The 20,867-nt window shown below is 33.7% G+C and overlaps 5 non-coding genes across 5 annotated transcripts; all 5 read left to right on the plus strand.

The window, feature by feature from the left end:
• The first annotated feature begins 9,926 nt into the window (after nt 1–9,926).
• Nucleotides 9,927–10,000, plus strand: trnaa-ugc (transfer RNA alanine (anticodon UGC)). Its single transcript has one exon. It is a non-coding gene; the product is annotated as a tRNA-Ala (tRNA).
• Nucleotides 10,001–10,346: 346 nt separating this feature from the next.
• On the plus strand, nt 10,347–10,435 carry trnar-ucu (transfer RNA arginine (anticodon UCU)). The gene is given in 2 exon segments: nt 10,347–10,383; nt 10,400–10,435. It is a non-coding gene; the product is annotated as a tRNA-Arg (tRNA).
• Nucleotides 10,436–10,868: 433 nt separating this feature from the next.
• trnat-ugu (transfer RNA threonine (anticodon UGU)) lies at nt 10,869–10,942 on the plus strand. The gene has a single exon. It is a non-coding gene; the product is annotated as a tRNA-Thr (tRNA).
• A 1,894-nt stretch (nt 10,943–12,836) lies between these two features.
• Nucleotides 12,837–12,910, plus strand: trnat-agu (transfer RNA threonine (anticodon AGU)). The gene has a single exon. It is a non-coding gene; the product is annotated as a tRNA-Thr (tRNA).
• Nucleotides 12,911–13,182: 272 nt separating this feature from the next.
• Nucleotides 13,183–13,256, plus strand: trnat-agu (transfer RNA threonine (anticodon AGU)). Its single transcript has one exon. It is a non-coding gene; the product is annotated as a tRNA-Thr (tRNA).
• Nucleotides 13,257–20,867: the final 7,611 nt, after the last annotated feature.

Raw genomic sequence — 20,867 nt, forward strand, 5'->3', positions numbered from 1 at the left:
TCAATGGGACAAGTGGTAAATGATTGTAACTAAGGAAAATTATTTGAAAAAGAAATGAGAAACAATATATGAGACGCTTAAATGTGAAAATGAGTGGAGCAATGATTGAACAGTAAAATTGGCTACAATCTTGAGAAACAGAGAATTGGAGTTTTACAAAGTCAATAACATAGCAAAAGGGGGCCACAAGGATGTTGTGGCAGTAAGAAATGGAAAAATTAGTTGGAATTTGTAATGTGGCATGATTTTGGCATTTGTTGGAACGGCTGTAGAAAGACCGATGAGGGGAGAAAAAAGAGGAAGTGCTCAGGCAGACAATCTTAGACAGATTGACAACAAAAAGGAAGTCAGAAAAAAGGAGCCACTCCTCTTCATGAGGAAGAAGCAGTTGAAGTAGGGGCAGAAGGAGTAAATTATATTAAAAGAGTATATAAAATTGTTTTGATTAAATAAGGATAGACTTTGATATAATAATTAGGGATTCAGTATAAGTTACAAAATAAACAGATCTATTACAATGCGGTATAAAAAAGACAAGTGAAAGAAAGAAATAATGGGAAATATGCTTAATATAGTTATTTTTGTTGAAATGGAATTTGAAGCTATACGAATGAATATATTAATAAAGAAATGAATTTACTAAATAGAGAAGGATGACTAAAACAATAGACCAGTAGTTGTTGACTAGAACAATAAGAACAAATAAATTAATAATACTAATAGGAAAAATAAAGAGAAATTAAAATACAACAAAAAGACCAGCTATTAAAGAAACATTAGAATAAATACATTTGAGGGAAAATGGGGAAAATGACTTCGAGATGAGCTGTTAAACAGCAAAGAGATAAAATTGGCATAAGTCTCTGGTCGATGAAGAGAAAAATTAGAAGAAAATGTGACAGTTTAAAATTCATCAACTGACGAGTTAATGAGCAAATATGTAAGGAAAATAAAAAATATGGATAAGAAAAACTTAAAAGCTTAGAATTAAAGAAATCCAAGTTATGGTTTGATAGAAAAAAGAAGAAGATATGTTTAAAATATATTGAAATATGTTTGAAAAATATTATATACATAGAGAGAGAGAAAGACAGAGACATTAAACAGATGAGATAGAAACTAGAAAAATAGTTGGACTTGTTACACTTTGGGGAAGTAACACTATGAGGAACTGAGATTTAATGTGAGAGGACAAGACTGAGTTTAGGGGCAAAAACTAAATAGAATTATAATATTAGTAATAATGATTTTTAAAAAAAATTGTTATGGCTTACACTGGCTGTTTTCATCTATGAAAGTCAGCTGCATAAGACTATCTAGGCCATCATCTAGGGTCAAAGAAAAATCATGGACACTTAGTGGATGTGGATGAACAAGATGAAGTGAGTTCAAATTTTCTATATTTAAAATGATAAACACCAAGAAAGAAATTGATAATTAAACATTGCATTTTAGATATAAAAATATATATTAAACAAACATGAGGGGTCAAGGCCTAATATAAACCATGAGACATAGCAATAATGTTGAACAATTATACCACATGGTAGGCCATGTCATAATTTGTGTTTTATGAATAATAACCCAACTGTGTCTTGTTTTTTAGTCTCCACCATCGTAGTGCCCTACAGCTTTGCCTGCAGACTAAGCAGACCATAGTGCTGAGTGGATGGGAGGGAAGATGTCAAACTTTACTTAAAACTATTATTGGAGGTCAAATTGATTTTAAACTTAATAAAACCTGTCTCATTGGTAAATTCTAGAATGTGGTTTCAATGGCTCACATGGTTCTTGAGTGCATGTTTCCCTAACATCAGAGATACCAAGTTCTGAAGGAAAACTGAGAAGGATGTTGCAGTGGAGAAGAGCAGTAACTGGTCTCCATGAGACATTATTCCAAAGACGGGTAAGACTCTCGTTGGCCACCGGGAGCGACCTAGCCAGGAATTTTGTCGCGGAAGACTGGGCACTTGTACAGGTAGGCAGGTGTTGAGTGAGATGGTTGTGGAGTGGAGCAGTGATGCTTGAAAGGCCTAGAGCATCCGAGTATTGAGGGGCACTGTGAAAGATCAGTGGACTGCCTCAGAAATGTGGGCTCCTCCAAACCGGACCACAGCGAACTGCTAATTTTGTCTGGAGATCAGACACTCAGAAAAAGGAACTTGTGGGTAAAGTAAGAGGCAGGGTGCTGTCAAGCAGGCACGTGCACACATAGGGCTCAACCTGTGCAGTGCACATGCCCTTTTTAGTCTTGGATAGAAAGTGCCCTTCCAAAATGATCAAAAGTGCCCCCGCGACGCGGTACACCCTCGGTCCAGCCCTAACCCTTCTGTAGGCGCGCGAAAACACCCCTCTTGAGTACGCGCGCGACAACACCGCTCTTCAGTACGCGCGCAACAACAACACCCCCCCCCCCCCTCCCCGCTGTTCAAAAAATTTATCCTGCACATGCCCTTTGGACGGAACCATTTAAGACCATATGATGACTGGTAATATGAAAGAGACAGAATTTATTAAAGTTTTGTTATGAAAATAATAACTAAGAAAAAGACTTAAAGGAAAATATATAATGAATCTCTAAATGTATAATGTTGAAATGATATTTAACTATGTTTGCAAATTTTCATAGGTTTACTGATACAGGGCATGAACAGGATATAGGAGGAAGTACAATGTATGGTGGTGACTAAAGAAGAAGAAACAACTATTGGTAACTGAAGAAGTCATTTGAATTATAAATTTTGATGGAATTGATTATTTAAGTAAAGATTTACTAAAATCAAAATATTATGTTGAATCATCTAAATTAAGATGGGATATTAAAAACTAGAAAAGGTTGGTAACAGAAAAAAATATTTATGCGTAAAGAAGAAATTGAAACATGAAAAATTGAACTCACGTGATTGGGTAAAAATGAATAGTTCTAATCTGATAAAAGAATTGAAACATAATAAGAGAGTTTAAGAAAACAGATTTTCTTTCACATGTAACCATGTGAAGAAGTTTAATGATGAAGTCAAAATACAGCTGAAAGAAACAAAGAAGAAAATTTTGTGAGTTTTGGTTAGCTTATAAAAGTATATCAAGATTGTATGGGCAACTAGATGAACCGAAATGATGTAGAACTAATTAGTAGCTAAAAGAAAATCATAAAAATTATTAGAAGAAACTAAGTAAAAAATAGTTGAGAAAATGAATTATCAAAAGTAGTGTCAAATTCAAACTGATTGATTATTAGTGAAATACTTAAATGGAGGTTTATAAATTTAGCCATTGTAGTGAAGAGGTAGTATGTCGTTGAGCAATTAAGAGAAACACCTAGACAAGGTCATATGGAATCTGTTTTAGAAATTTTATTTAAGCTAAATTTTATCTGAGTTATAAACATAGATGTGACTAATTTAATTTTAATACAATTTTACAAGAAAGCGACAAACAAAGGAAGATTGTGTTTAATTTATGATTTAGAAGCAATTAAGGAGAATAGATTTTAAAGCTGAGGTTAATAGTGTATGCAGAAATATGGTCATACTGATGAAAAAATGTAAAGTGATTGATTTTTGAATTATCAGAGAGAGTGGTGTTGATTAAGCATGTTGATGAAATTTTACTCTCAGAAAAAGAATAGACACCTAATTGATTAAAATGAAATAGGTGTTATGACATTTCCATGGAAATAGATTTAAAGGAAGTAAAAATTATAGGTGATTAGATGACACGCCTCAATATTAGGAAAAGTCAGATCACTAAATAAATAAGCCATTTCAAATAACTGTAAACTGGTGAATGTATAACACATTGTAATAAGACTAATATGAATTATAGACTTTAATTATATTTAGAGATATCAGAAACTGCAAGAGAAGAATGAGGGTGAGGTTATAATTGATTATAGAAATATGGGAGAACAGGCGTATAAAAATATATCTGCTAGTCATGATTAACAACTATAGTGAATGGCTAGAGGAGTGGCCAGCAAGCAAAGAGGACAGTCAGACAGTGATGAAGTGTTTAATGAAAGACGATTTAGAAACAAATAGATGTTGAGTAAAAATTAGATTGGATAATGATAAACACTGAAATAATGAATATTTGAAATTGCAGCAAGTAATGGGCCGGAAGCATGAATTTAGGGATGGTGTAAGACTAATAATTACAGGGAAAGTAGAGAAAATTGATACAAATTTAAACACAATTGGCAAAATTCTGTGCACAAACCAAACTGAATTGGATAAAAATCATGTTGAGGGGCATTAGTTTGTTATGGAACAAAACAATGGAATTAATGACTTTTGCATTGTTTACAGGACTGCAGTTTTGGGGACCTGGTGCAGCTTGGACATGCAGTAGCTTACTTATGTAGAGATTAGAATATGACAAATTAACAACTTTACTTCAGACTTTTCTAAACAGGTTGCTGAAGGTGTGAGGCTGGCCGGAGTAACTTGAAAGTTAACATAGGGGTGTAAAAACGGCCTGGAGCTAGGCCCAGGCCGAAAGGGGAATAAAACACAAAAAGGGGATATCTGATATCTAATTGGAGTGTGTAAGCATGTATTGGTGTGGGAGCTGAACACGCTGCACCACACTGCAAATTTTAGATAGTAGATTTAACTACCTTGGAGTTAAAATTAACACTCCCTCAGAGTTTATATGGGAACCACTATAAGTGTTAAAAATAACACTTTTAAAAGTGTTAACATTGTCAACACCAAGAGAGTGTTAATTAGCAAACTCTTATTGTGTAAAATATCTGTTACAATTCCGAAAAAATACCAGCAGCTGTGGTTGCCAGAATCTTTCTGTGAAAAACATGGAAATTTTATATAACTGTATAAATTTATAAAAAATAACCATATTTCATGAACTAATACATTATTCATTTTACAAAATCATAGCTTAGTGCACAAAAAATGTTTAGTCTTCAAATGCAATAATGTTTGCATGTGTGATTGCAATTAGCGAACAGATTTTGACTAAAAATAGTAACTACACAGTTACTTTTAAACAAAAGAAGATGCAGCATAACATAAAATACTCTCAGTTCATCTTGGACTTGAACAGAGACGCTACTATCCTTCCCAATGGTGACACAAAAACCGTTTTGCTGTTTTTCTTTTTTTTTTTTTTTTAGATTTTACGGAAAAACACCAGCAGCTGTGGTTGCCAGTAATCTGCTGTTTTTAACATTCATAAATTCAGTTTACAGAATATTTCTGATAAAAACACATTCAACAGTCTGTATTTTTTATCGATCTCACACTGCAAATTTTAGATTTGGTAGATTTAACAACCTTAGAGTTAAAATTAACACTCCCTCAGTGTTTATATGGGAACCACTATAAGTGTTAAAATAACACTTTTGAAAGTGTTAAAATTTTTACACCCAGAGTGTTAATTAGCAAACTCTTATTGTGTAAAATATCTGTTAAATGTATGTCAAAATACTGGCAGCAGTGGTTGCCAGTAATTTGCTGTTTTCAACATTTTAGATTCGTAAATTCAGTTTCCAGAATATTTCTGTTAAAAACAAATCCCATTGTCTGTATTTTTCATTCGAACACACTTAAGCCTTAAATTCCAGAGCAAAATCCTCACTAGTGTCCTCACTACAGAGGGCTGAACACTCAGACAGTGATGAAGTTAATGAGACAATTAAGTGTCTAATTAAAGGAGGATTGAGAATTGTTGATGAACAAGCAGAATCACTGAAGGACAGAAAAACACAAGCCAAAACCAAAGATGAAATCAACTGAGAAAAAAAAAACTCTAAATAAAATAATAATCAATAAAAATAAAACAAATTACACAATAAAAAAATGTTATTTTTCAACATCTTTAAAAAAAACTCATCAAATTAAACAACTTATCATGGAGCTTCACCTATTACTGACCTTTGATTTTATTTCTGTCATGTGAACAAAAGCTCTTAATGAAATTTCTGTTGTTCATTTGAAGTCACCATGATGGAGGACAGAGTCTGCTTTAGTTGGGCTCTTCAACTTCTTACTATAAATGTCTTTTATTTTGGCTGCTATAGATAGTATTAATTACACTTTATACATATAGCATGGAAAGCTGAAAGAAAATTAAAGTGTCAGTCTGAAGAAGTTATTTATGATAATATAGCCATCTTTTCCTGCTTGTTTGTTTTAGTCAGTATCATATTAATTATGTGTGAGAAATAAATAATATACATAAATGAAACCACTGAAGCTCCAATAATATATAATAAAATAAAACCAATATTTACAATGAGAATGTTTGATCTATGACAGAACTTAAAAACACCCAGACATCAACAATTAGTCTTTGAATATCAATAATGGTGACAAACAAAAAAATAAAAATCAAGTAAAAAAAAAACACTACTGAAATATCACATCCCAAAAACAACACAAAATAAAGAAAAAGAAAGAGATTGTAAGAACATAAAGCTGCATAATTTATTCATGCTGCAATGCATGCTGGGAGCTTTGTACTATGCTGGCACCCAGCATGCATTGCGGCATGAACTATGCAGCTTTTTTTGTTCAGCAACCACGGTTGAGGTTCATATCCTGATTCTTGATGTCTGTGTGTCATATGGCCAAGCTGGAGCTTAATGTTAAGTGCATGACACTCTAATTATTAATTGCATCCTAATTTTTTGTTGAATCTTCCATGAAGAGCAGCAGACTGCCAGCAGTATTGTCCCATGCAGTTTTAATACAACTATATTTGCATATCTTTATGAATCAACTTATTAAACACCTGAAATAATATCTATAACAATTAATCATAAACAGTATCGTTTCTCTTGATCTTTCTTGCTATAACTGATGAGTTTTAGAACCATTAGGCTATAAGAGTAAAGCTTCAAGAGCTCAAATAAGCAGCCTCTGATCTCTATGATGGTGAGGTCAAATGAAATATTTTTAATAAAAAAAATATAAACCTCTGTTCATTGTCAAATATTCTTACAGAAATGAAGTCAAACTGTAATCAGTGAAGCTGCTTATACTATTATTTAATGGAGTTGTTTAATCCTCTGTTTTAATTCAGTTGGTTTGGTGTGAGGCTGTGTCTGTAGTTTTATTTCTTCCTTCAATTTCTTATTCCTTCAGTGATTGTGCTTGTTAACAGCAGGTGTCTGAATTCACTTATTTGTGGTCATTCCCTCTGTCTAGTGGACTAAACTAATTGACTAATTTAAGGGCCAGGTGAATGAGGGTGTGGCGAGATTTCAGACACTCTGATTAGTTTCTCAAACACAAGGGTTTTCTACAAAGGTAGATACATGTTACTCTGTGTGACAAGGAGGCAAATCAGCTTCTAATGCTGATCTAACTCTAGAATTTTAAGACTTTACTCTGAATTACCTCAACACTTGAAATTTAACACCAATGAACTTGCTGTGCACCAATGCATGAGGCCAACTGTATATTAGATACAGGCCAACACAAAAAGGGGAACCAAAAACCATGTTAAATTCAAAAATAGAAAGAGAAAATAAGACTGATTTACTAGCATATGACAATCTGACAGAAAGTGTGTGATTAAGTGTGTATGGACGTTTCCCGGAGATGGGTTGCAGCTGGAAGGGCATCCGCTGTGTAAAACATATGTTGGATAAGTTGGCGGTTCATTTTACTGACGGTGGTGACCCCAGATTAATAAAGGAACTAAGCCTTAAAGAAAATGAATGAATGAATGAATGAATGAATTGGACCAATTAGATTGGAGAAAATTGAGAAAAAATAAAATGAAACACAATTACATTTTAAAATTATTTTATTTTACACACGTTAGTTTTTTGGAATTTTTTAAATTATTTTTATTCTTTTATTTTAGACATATTATTTTTTTTTATATTTTATGGGAAGACATTCTTAATGTTTTTTTTTATTATACTTTATTTTAAGAATTTTTTTATGCTTTTTATCTTTTATTTTAATACCTTTCTAATGTTCTATTATTTTAAGACATTTGTATGTTTTTTCATAATCTTTTATTTTAAGACATTCAATGCTTTTATATTTTTCATTTTCAATGCAAAAATCTTTTATTTTAAGATGCTTTTTGAATCTTTTATTTTAAGACATTTTTAAGATTATTTTATTTTAAACACATTCTTATGAGTTTAAGATTCTTTTATTTGAAGACGATTTTAAAATTCTTTTATTTGAACACATTTTTAAAGATTATTTTAGTTTGAGCCATTGTTGTTTTTAAATCTTTAATTTGAAGACATTTTAAGATTTTTATTTTAAGCCATTGTTGTTTTTGAACCTTTTGTTTGCAGAGATTCTTAAGATTTTTATTTTATTTTAATCACATTGTTGTGTTATTGATTTTCCTATTTTAAGACATTGAGAGAAAAAATCTCTAGTTTAAATATGTTTCAATTTTGGTTTCAAAATTTGGTGACAAGTCTGAGTTGTTAGTTTAATAACCGTGTTATGATTTAGTTCTGAACTTTTCATTTTAATAATTGGTTAGTTTAATCCTACTTTGAAGCTGTTGATTTTTCATCCTAAATCTCAATTGTAATTTTGGTTCAATAATGACTTAAAAATGTTGAAATTCAGTCTGAACTAAGCAGGGGGATTATAGTTTGTATTAGAGAATTGCTGATTTGAATTATGTTGTTAGAATTTTGAATTTCTAATTCCAATCATATTTTCACAAGTGTTGATTTTAGATTTTATTCATACTGTGGGGTTTTCAATGGGAGTGCATTTCCTTTTGATCAGATTTTATTTTTTAAATGTTGGGAGTTTTAAAATTTTATTTACATTTTTATTATTCTCATTCTTATTTTAATTTTGGTGGGGAAGAAGAAGAAGAAAAAATTATTTACCTTTATTGATAAAGTGTATGAGAATGGAACATTTTTATTATGGGATAATTGGAAGTTAATAAGAGTGTTGGGATTAATAAGCCTGAATATAGCAAGTATAATCCTTAGCAAAAGAAGATATCGGAGTGACTTCAAGAAGGAAGAGACTGCACCACCGAAGAGGAGAACCAAGAGTGTGAAAATTATAAACTGAATCCAGAAAAGTTAAAGAAATTGAGTTAAAAGGGTTTTTGGGCATCATTTAACATAATGAAGGAGCACTAGGATGTTAAAGATTGTTTTGAATAAGAGGTAAAACAGGGATTTAGGCAAAGTCCTGCAGTAATGACAATTGGACATTTTTGTGGGGATTTGATTATCTGATTTTGTTTTTGTCTGCTCCAGAGAGGAGCAGAAAAGGGGAATTGTTGGAGAAAAGGAATTTATTTTTATTTTTTATTCTTTATATTATTTTTTATTAGAAAAATGTTTAGACTAAAAACAGATTAATCAATCTTTCTCTTTTGTATTATAAAACGTCTTGACCAGACAATCTTCCTCTTTTTTACTGTGCTGCATACTTTTTAGAAGAACTGTTGACAAGTGGAAAAGCAGAATAAGAATAAATTGAGGGTGGGGGCCTTTGTTCCAGAACTATAGTCTAGACATGTCACAAGTTGTCCTGATGCTTGTAGAAGTTGTGAAATATATTAAAGATGCACGTAATTGTTCAGTTCTGGTATGCAGAGAAAGGTTGCAGAAAGAGGAAGTAATGTCCAGGGGTTGCAAAGAGCCAAGGGACTGCAGAATGACTGATAAGTGACGTTAAACCAAAACTCCACCTGTTAAGATCAGTTGTGTATATATATACTGGAGTCAGGAAATGTAAGTCAGTTGCGAACCTCTTGAATGTAATTCTTGTATTGCATTGAGGTAACGTAACCCTGAGCTCTGTCATCGAATTATTCATTTGTATCTAATAAATTACTAATATTTTTGTCATTGAAGAAAAACCTCTCCAGACCTTTTCTCTTAAACACGCATGGAATAGAGATAGATATTCCAACAGTTTGGATGACATGGTCAGGCTTGAGACATTTTCTGTGGCACTGTGGCTTAGCTGGTCAAAGCGCTTGTCTTGCAAACAGGAGATCCTGGGTTCCAATCCCAGCAGCGCCTTAGTCCAGGTGGTGCGTGTGCTTGATTTATAGAGCTCACCGGAATGAATTATAAAATTGTAAAGCTTTGAGGCGTAATTAATAGTGTGACAAATAGAGTTAAACAACCTCTTTGCTTGCCATTTTAAGACTTGCTGTCTTGTTTTAGTCTCTGTGTGCAAAAACGTCTTGCCTCCTATTCATCGTTGGTGCTGTGGCTTAGTTGGTCAAAGTGCCTGTCTAGTAAACAGGAGATCCTGGCTTTGAATTCCAGCAGTGCCTTATACGCAGTTGGCTGTTCTTTCATGGGCCAGAGAGTACTAAAAAGTGCTTTCTGTCCAACAGTTCTAGAGGAAGCAGAGCACTTAGGCCCTGTGGCGCAATGGATAGCGCATTGGACTTCTAGGCTGTGAGCTGAGCCATTCAAAGGTTGTGGGTTCGAGTCCCACCAGAGTCGCAAGCTTTGCTCATTATCTTCACTGACTTAAGGTGTGGTGCGTTTCTAACATTTTAGGCATCAGTCCATCCCATTTTGCTTCTTTCTTTCATTGCGCAGTGCAGGCTCAGATACTAGGGGTACTCTACAATAAAGCCGATGACTTAATTGAGCTGTTTTAAATAAGGGAGATTAGAAAACAGTGTAGGGCCTAGTGGGCGAGAGGAATGACTCGTCTGCAACCTGTGGTTTTGGGGAAAAGTAACTGCCACCTATTGTTGAGATACTTTTTGGATGACATGGTCAGGCTTGAAACATGATCATCCAGACTCTAAAAGACCGCGTCCGGCTTGTCAGCATTTTCTGCATCCTGACATGCTGGTTTTTGTTGTGTATTATTTTTTCTTCTTCGATTTTTGTTATCGGGCAAATGTCTCTTACTGCGAATTTCTGTGGCGCTGTGGCTTAGCTGGTCAAAGCGCCTGCCTTGTAAACAGGAGATCCTGGGCTCAAATCCCAGCAGCACCTTAGTCCAGGTGGTGCGTGTGCTTGTTTTATAGAGCTCACCGGAATGAATTATAAAATTGTATAGCTTTGAGGCGTAATGAATAGTGCGACAAATAGAGTTAAACAACCTCTTTGCTTGCCATTTTAAGACTTGCTGTCTTTTTTTAGTCTCTGTGTGCAAATACGTCTTGCCTCCTATTCAGTGTTGGCGCTGTTGCTTAGTTGGTCAATGCTCCTGCCTAGTAAACAGGAGATCCTGGGTTCAAATCCCAGCAGTGCCTGATGTACAGGTTTTGTGTTCGCTTTTTGTTAAAAGTAACGAGTGTTTACGCAGCGGGATGTTTAGCAGTCGGTTTCTTAACAAAACTCAAATCCTTAAGAACGCTGCTCGTTCAAGAGGGCTTTGGACGATGCCTTTATATAGCATAGTGTGGTAATGCCTAACCAATTGGACTTTAATATTTCAAGTCCAGACATTCCCACATGCAGCGCTACGGTTGTTAGTTTTTATTTTTATTTTTTGGAATTAAACATTTAGCCTGTGTCAAGGTCGTTTGGCGCTGTGGCTTAGTTGGTCAAAGTGCCTGTCTAGTAAACAGGAGATCCTGGCTTTGAATTCCAGCAGTGCCTTGTCTGCAGTTGGCTGTTCTTTCATAGGCCAGAGAGTACTAAAAAGTGCTTTCTGTCCAACAGTTCTAGAGGAAGCAGAGCACTTAGGCTCTGTGGCGCAATGGATAGTGCATTGGACTTCTAGGCTGTGACCTGAGCCATTCAAAGGTTGTTGGTTCTAGTCCCACCAGAGTCGCACTCTTGGCTCTTTTTCTTCACTGACTTAAGGTGTGGTGCGTTTCTAACATTTTAGGCATCTGTCCATCCTGTTTTGCTTCTTTCTTTCATTGCGCAGTGCAGGCTCAGATACTAGGGGTACTCTACAATAATAACCGATGACTTAATTGAGCTGTTTCAAATAAGGGAGATTCGAAAACGGTGTAGGATCTAGTGGGCTTGAGGAATGACTCGAAGGCAAGCTGTGGTTTTGGGAAAAAGTAACTGCCACCTATTGTTGAGATCACGCCTTTTGGATTTGTCGTACAAGAGCCTCTTTATGCATGTGCAAAGTAACTGAGTAGAAAGCACAGTAAATTTTGCTCCCCCCCCACTGTCTTAGATGAAACTGCGTTTGGAAGTATCGTACCCAGAGGTTTTTTCTTTTAGTGTTAAGACTAAGTTGGCCAGAGCACCTGTCTTGGGAACAGCAGGTGCTAGGTTCAAATCCAAACTGCACCTTTCCCTCAGATTATGGGAGAGTGGTATTCTGATCTGAAACTCTTTCAATGGCCGATAGCATATGTTTGTCCTGATTTCCATTTTCCGAGCTGACTCTGGGTTTTGATGTAATGAAACTGGAGGTACCAAAAAACACTTAACACATGATTTAGGATAGATTAAATAAAAATAAATTCATGCACTTTTTGCTTTGATCTTGAACAGAGGCCAGGTTACCGGTCAGGTTTGAGACATGATCATCCAGACTCTAAAAGACCGCGTCTGTCTTGTCAGCATTTTCTGCATCCTGACATGCTGGTTTTTGTTGTGTATTATTTTTTCTTCTTCGATTTTTGTTATCGGGCAAATGTCTCTTACTGTAAATTTCTGTGGCGGTGTGGCTTAGCTGGTCAAAGCGCCTGGTTTGTAAAAAGGAGATTCTGGGCTCAAATCCCAGCAGCGCCTTAGTCCAGGTGGTGCGTGTGCTTGTTTTATAGAGCTTACCGGAATGAATTATAAAATTGTATAGCTTTGAGGCGTAATGAATAGTGCGACAAATAGGGTTAAACAACCTCTTTGCTTGCCATTTTAAGACTTGCTGTCTTTTTTTAGTCTCTGTTTGCAAAAATGTCTTGCCCTCTTCAGCGTTGGCGCTGTGGCTTAGTTGGTCAAAGCGCCTGTCTAGTAAACAGGAGATCCTGGGTTCAAATCCCAGCAGTGCCTAATGTACAGGTTTCATGTTTGCTTTTTGTTAAGAGTAACGAGTGTTTACGCAGCGGGATGTTTAGCAGTCGGTTTCTTAACAAAACTCAAATCCTTAAGAACGCTGCTCGTTCAAGAGGGCTTTGGACGATGGCTTTATATAGCATAGTGTGGTAATGCCTAACCAATTGGACTTTAATATTTAAAGTCCAGACATTCCCACATGCAGCGCTACCGTTGTTAGTTTTTTTTATTTTTTGGAATTAAACAATTAGCCCCTGTCAAGGTTGTTTGGCGCTGTGGCTTAGTTGGTCAAAGTGCCTGTCTAGTAAACAGGAGATCCTGGCTTCGATTCCCAGCAGTGCCATGTCCGCCGTTGGCTGTTCTTTCATGGGCCAGAGAGTACTAAAAAGTGCTTTCTGTGCAAAAGTGCTAGAGACAGCAGAGCTCTGTGGTGCAATGGATAGTGCATTGGATTTCTAGGCTGTGACCTGAGCCATTCAAAGGTTGTTGGTTCTAGTCCCACCAGAGTCGCAATCTTGGCTCTTTTTCTTCACTGACTTAAGGTGTGGTGCGTTTCTAACATTTTAGGCATCTTATAGAGCTTACCGGAATGAATTATAAAATTGTATAGCTTTGAGGCGTAATGAATAGTGCGACAAATAGAGTTAAACAACCTCTTTGCTTGCCATTTTAAAACTTGCTGTCTTTTTTTAGTCTCTGTGTGCAAAAATGTCTTGCCTCCTATTCAGCATTGGCGCTGTGGTTTAGTTGGTCAAAGCGCCTGTCGAGTAAACAGTAGCCATTCAAAGGTTGTGGGTTCGAGTCCCATTAGGGTCGCAAGCTTTGCTCTTTTTCTTCACTGACTTAAGGTGTGGTGCGTTTCTAACATTTTAGGCATCTGTCCATCTTTTTTGCTTTTTTCTTTCACTGCGCAGTGCAGGCTCAGATACTAGGGATACTCTACAATAAAGCCGATGACTTAATTGAGCTGTTTTAAATAAGGGAGATTAGAAAACGATGTAGGGCCTAGTGGGCTTGAGGAATGACTCGAAGGCAACCTGTGGTTTTGGGGAAAAGTAACTGCCGCCTATTGTTGAGATCACGCCTTTTGGATTTGTCGTACAAGTGCCTCTTTATGCATGTGCAAAGTAACTGAGTAGAAAGCATAGTAAATTTTGCTTCCCCCCACTGTCTTAGATGAAACTGCGTTTGGAAGTATCGTATCCAGAGGTTTTTTCTTTTAGTGTTAGGACAAAGTTGGCCAGAGCACCTGTCTTGGGAACAGCAGGTGCTAGGTTCAAATCCAAACTGCACCTTTCCCTCAGATGATGGGAGAGTGGCTTTCTGATCTGAAACTCTTTCAATGGCTGATAGCATATGTTTGTCCTGATTTCCATTTTCCGAGCTGACTCTGGGTTTGGATGTAATGAAACTGGAGGTACCAAAAAACACATAACACATGATTAAGGATAGATTAAATAAAAAAAATTAAATGCATTTTTTGCTTTGATCTTGAACAGAGGCCAGGTTACCGGTCAGGTTGGAGACATGATCATCCAGACTCTAAAAGACCGCGTAGGTCAGAGTGAGGAATATCCGGTACCATATGTCAAAAAATTTGATTGATGACTGCCCCGCACCTTTTGGGTGGGGCGTCCGTTGTAAACCCCACCCCCTTTTCGTTAATTAGATTCTTAACAGTTTAATTAAATTAATAATTCCAGTAATTAGATTCCTATCAGTTTAATTAAATAATTCCGTTAATTAGATTCTTTTCAATTGAATAAAATTAATAATTCCAGTATTATTACATTAAAATTAGATATTTTAATATTATGAAATAGATTTTAATGAAATAAAATATATCAACCGTTATTAAAACTATATTATAATTATACACTATTATACAGTATTATATATTAACTATTGTAATAAATTCTGTTATTATAATTATACAATTTTATATTGTCATTATTGTTTTAAATTATGTTATTATAATTAAATTATATACTATTATGTTAATATATTATGTTAGAATTAATAAGCTAAGATATGCACCGCTGTGTTGCCTTTGCTCTGTTATGGTCAGAACTGCGTGTCTGTGTATGTGTGTGCGTCTCTCCGGCTCGGGTGTTGGTGTGTCGAGAGCCTCTGGCTGTGCCTGCGTGGGTGTATGTGTGCGGGAAATTTGAACCGGTTGAATCGTGCTTGAGAATGATAAAAGACATCTGATGACTGTTACATCGTATGCATGTATCTGATAAGCGAACATTATGACATCGGTTGGTAAATAAACGCAAACGTCCGTTAACATGGTTATCGTTCGGTCCGGCTCTTTCCGGCTGTTAAAGCGTGAGACTGTGTTTGTGTGCGTGTTTGCGTCTCTCTGGTACGGCTCTCGGTCTGTTTGTATGTCTCTCTATGTGTGCGAATGAGACAATGATTGTTCAACATAGAAAAATATTCATCCATCATGATTATTATGGTTGTTTAACTTTGTTTCAATGTTATAATAAACTATAAACGATTAACTGTGTTGTATGACCCAATTTCTAATGTGAAGCTTATCTCATACAATTTTTTAATCTATCTATGATGCAAACTGTGAATAAATGTTCAATTACAAGTAATTTATAATCATACACAATGAATATTAAATATTTAACTTTATTTAAATGTTATAATAAAACAATAAACGATTAACTGTGTTGTATGACCCATTTCTAATGTAAAGCTTATCTCATACAATTTTTTAATCTATTTATGATGCAACCTGTGAATAAATGTTCAATTACAAATAATTTAAAATCATACACAATGAATATTAAATATTATAAACACTGAACACGATTTGAATGGTATACTATTTTGGCTCAATATAGAAATATTGGAAGAAATGAATTAAAAAACTGTATTTAATAAACCATCATCATTTTGGTATGATGTTTTACTCAATACCACGTTGTTACATATTTTAATCCAGTCGAATGATAACATCTTACATCGTTTTAATGATTGCCGCAACAACTCAGTTTTAGCGATCTTCATGTTTACAATTGTGCTCCCTTTGCAGTACACTTTAAAAACACTGATGTCATTTAGAACACAGCCTCATGGCGAAAGCTATAGGTGACCTTTTATTAAAAAGCGGAATTTATGTTACATCTCCAAAGTTTTCACAAAAAGCATACGTTAATTCTTTTAATTTATAGTAAGTTATTTATTACTGTATATGAAATGGGCCTGCCGGTTAGAACTTTCTGCAGTGGTTTACATGTATGAAATTGTAAAAATAGACTTAAAAAAAAATCCTAATAATAACAAATACAACAACAACAACAATATTATTATTGTTATTATTATTATTATTATTATTAATAATAATATTATTAATAATAATAATAATAATAACAATAACAATATAAAAATAATAATAACAATCATAATTATTTATATTATTATCATTATCATATTATTATTATTATTATCGAAGTATGATTTTTTTCATTTCTAAAAAATAATAAATATTACATTTCATTTTATAATAAATAGCCTAATTATTTATTTATTTATTTATTTATATTATTTGTATGATATTAGAATATAAATAGAATATATAGAATTTATAGAATTATAATTATTTTTTATTTTAAAAAATATATATGCATAAAACTATAATACTGCTAATAAAAATCACATATTGGACAATTAAAAAAATATTTTAATCCTGATTTCAGTGTCAAGTGATCTTAGCATTTATAGCAAGTAGAATGTTTGACTAAAGAAATTGTAAAATTGTAAATTGTTACTGCCAATTCAGTTACAATCTAGTAATTACCCATAAGGAGGTTTCTTGCTATGATTTAGTGTTATTTTTACACATTACTAAATTCATCCATATTGTAAGTTTAAACATTAAACAATATAAAAAATCTTTGTATTCCCTAAATTAAAACATTTAATCATTTATGATTGGCAAAAGCTGAATTATAAAAACTAAATAAGATACTGGAAACAATTGCAGTTTTAAAGAGCTTTAATTCTAATATAATTTACATTTACTTTTAATGTCAAACATATATAGAATCCCCCATATTGTTTTTAATGGATATAATAAAATTTACAATAATTGTAACTAGTTTTTCACAATGCTGGAATTTTAAACATTGAAATGATACCTTCAATAAATATCAACATACCATTTTCTATATTTTGTAATAAAAAAAAAAAAATTTAATGTTATTATTAATTATTATTTAATGCACTAGAGCCAATGGACATCAGTATTTTTTATATTATGAACAAATTTTTGAATAGCAAATCTTTGCATATTATTCTACTTGTTGGTTGTAGAAAATATATATGATCATTTAGCATTATCATAGCGCATTATGCCTATGTGTGTGCATCGACCTGCACTCTAAAACTAAAATTATTTAAATATTTATTTAAAATTCATTATTGAATCCTAAATTTTCCATTTTGCATTGCACTACAGCAGTGAACAGTTTAAAGCATCTAGTATGTTTTTGACGTTTTTCCCTTGTCAGTTGAGGAGATCACATATGATAATTTGGCATATTTAAAAGGGAAAAGGACAACACGTCAATCGACAGCACTTTACACTGATTTCAAATCATAATGAAATGAGTTCAGTTTTACTGACCTCTCGATATTGTTCACACAGGTTAGGGACACGCAGCAACGCGAGTAAGAGAAAAGATCAAAGCAAAGCAAGAGAATACTTTATTTACGTTTTTCATTTTAATATATTGATTGTAAAAGAGCCTGAGTTTTTAAAACCATGTTTTTTGTTTTTAAATACACTATATGCTTTCTCAACTATGAAACGCATCACAAAAAAATGTTGTATTGTTGTTGTCTGGTGAGTGGGCAATATGAAAAAGCTCCCCCGAGGTAAGAAGGAATGAAGGTATTGGTTTTTATATTGATGTAGAAATTAATAACTTGTAAAATAATTTAACCTTTTAATTTATTTGTAAAAATATTTATTGATGAGCATCCTGTTTAGCCTATTGTTACAGCAAATAGGATTATAGTACATTTATGATTTATTAATAATAAGATAAATAGATTAAATCATAAAAGAAAATGGCATTATAAAGTGTATTACGATTTTGTTTTTTTCTACCCTATTTTATTTAATCTATTTTTACGTTGATATACTTCAAATTTAAATTTACATTATTTGTTACAATCTTTTGCCTTATTAATAAATCAACTTAAATGAAAAGTATATGCATCAGTGCATGAAGCAGAAGGGAAAATAGAGAAGGAGTTAACAGCAGTAACGTCGTTATTTGTTTGCCATTATTGAAATGTAACGGCACTAAACTGCTATATAAATATATTTTGCATTCTACATTGGACTGGAAAAAAGCAATAGATGTAAAACATTTTGTAAGGAACTTATGTAATTCTTTTTAACCATATGTTCAAGTCTGATACTGGGCTAAATGTGGACCAAATCTGACGGGCAAAACAACCACGTCGATATTTGGTCTATATTTGGACCAAATCCGAGGGGCAAAACAACCACGTCGATATTTGGTCTATATTTGGACCAAATCCGACGGACGAAACCAAGACCACGTCGATATTTGGTCTAAGTTTGGACCAAATCCGACGGGCAAAACAACCACGTCGATATTTGGTCTATATTTGGACCAAATCCGACGGACAAAACAAAGACCACGTCGATATTTGGTCTATGTTTATACGAAATCCAACGGGCAAAACAACCACGTCGATATTTGGTCTATGTTTGGACCAAATCCGACGGGCAAAACAAAGACCACGTCGATATTTGGTCTATGTTTGGACCAAATCCGACGGGCAAAACAACCACGTCGATATTTGGTCTTTGTTTAGACCAAATCCGACGGACAAAACAAAGACCACGTCGATATTTGGTCTATTTTTAGACCAAATCCGACGGACCAAATACAAACCAAATTTCGACGTCGAAATTTGGGCTAAATAAAGTCTATGACGGGCCGACTTGATTTAGCCCAAAAAACGACGTCGAAATGACGTCTCGTGCTGGGTGGGATGTGAAGTTTACATAATAATATAATAAAGTTTATAATAAAACCAGCATCTTTTAAAGAGCGATGCTCAACATAAAAACCCAAAATCACATGTTCATAAGATACGGAAAATGATGTTAAGATTTAATGAGCAATAAAAGCTTCAACATTAATGCAAAAATATGGAGTATACAGTGTTGGGGAGTAACTAGTTACATGTAACGCCGTTACGTAATTTAATTACAAAATAAAAGTAACAGTAATTAGTTACAGTTACTAAGAAAAATATGTAATTAAATTACAGTTACTTTTGAAAATGTAAAAAATTACAAATGGGGTTACATCTAATAATTTTCTTAAAATCTCTGTGATATGTTGAATAATATTAATCTATTGCTTTGCCTGTTTTTGATATGCACGATGGCTTCTGCTAAGGCCATTTATTCAAGCCCTGATGTGTTTGATTTGCGGCGCAACCACGTCCGTAAATCCCGGGGGGAACATGTTCATTGTCCTCCTCACCAAATAAAATATATAAATATATATGTATATATAAACGCACTCTCTATTTTGAAAAATATATGTGTGTATACCTAAAATAATTGTCTAAGTAGAAAAAAAAACGCATTTATTATTTAAAATGCATTTAGAAAGAGTTCACCCCCGCTTCCTCATAGTGGTTTGACATTAAATAAATCGATTCTCTTCAAAGTTAATGCAAAATCATTTATAAATTAGTTGCGGCAAAAATGCAGATTACCGATGTCCAATCTGCTGCATTAGCGGTTAAAATTACTCATGTAGTTAACGTATGCTTGTTTAGCTTACGTTAGTGGTGCACTGCAAAATAATACGCCAAAGTGCATTGTTTCATTTGTGACGACTTAGCATAATGTTAACTTTACATTAACGGCCACAATTAGCATATTGTTTATCTGTGGATTTGCTAAATGAGCACTGTGCTACGTCCAAACTAGCCCCACTTTATTTTTTGTATAATCAATTTCAGTTCTGTTCTGAGGTGACTAAATTAATTTAAAATATAAAATGTCCTTGTTTTTATTGTTGTGATGATTTTTATGATAGTTTTTTATTATTTATGTAAAGCACTTTGAATTAGCATTGTGTATAAAATGTGCTACAGTATAAATAAACTTGCATTGCAGTGTCATGGACTAGATAAAATGATTGAGGTAAAGTTGGTTTTATATTCGCACATTCATTCAGTGACAGCTTCATACACTGTTTACCATGGTACTTTGAATATTTGAACTGAAATCTCATGCAAGTTTGACTTCAAAACAACATTAATAATAATAATAATACATTTTATTTGTATAGCACTTTTCCTACATACATGGAACTCAGGGCACTTCACAAACAACAAACAGGCATTGTAAAATAAACCAAATACAAAAAAATGTATATTAGACAATTAAAGCAAAATATATACTCAGATAAAAGCATACATGTACACGCATATATGCATACATCTACACAATCACACACAATATTCTTTACATACATGCACACACACCGTACATGCATATGTACATAAACCAACACGATATAGATATATTGCATAAACTTCACAAACTTATATTCATACGTAATTTTAAAAAGGTGCTTCTTAAGCTTTTTAAAAATAAATTCTGGTGGATTCTTTCACTTCATTTGGGAGACAATTCCAAGATTTTGCAGCATAATGACTAAAAAAAGTGCCGCCAGATCGCATCAGATTTACAAAGTGAAATTCTAAAAGTCGAGTGCTAGAAGAGCGTAGCAAACGGTTTGGATTATATTTTGATAAGCAGTCAGAAGAGTATAAAAGGTATCATGTTGTGTAGTGCCTTATAAACTAATAAAATAATCCTAAAATTTATTCTATTAATGCTGCTGTGATATGTTCTTGTGTCTTCAATTTC

The sequence above is a fragment of the Danio rerio genome, chromosome 4 (assembly GCF_049306965.1).
Source record: "Danio rerio strain Tuebingen ecotype United States chromosome 4, GRCz12tu, whole genome shotgun sequence".
NCBI classification, from domain to species: domain Eukaryota; kingdom Metazoa; phylum Chordata; class Actinopteri; order Cypriniformes; family Danionidae; genus Danio; species Danio rerio.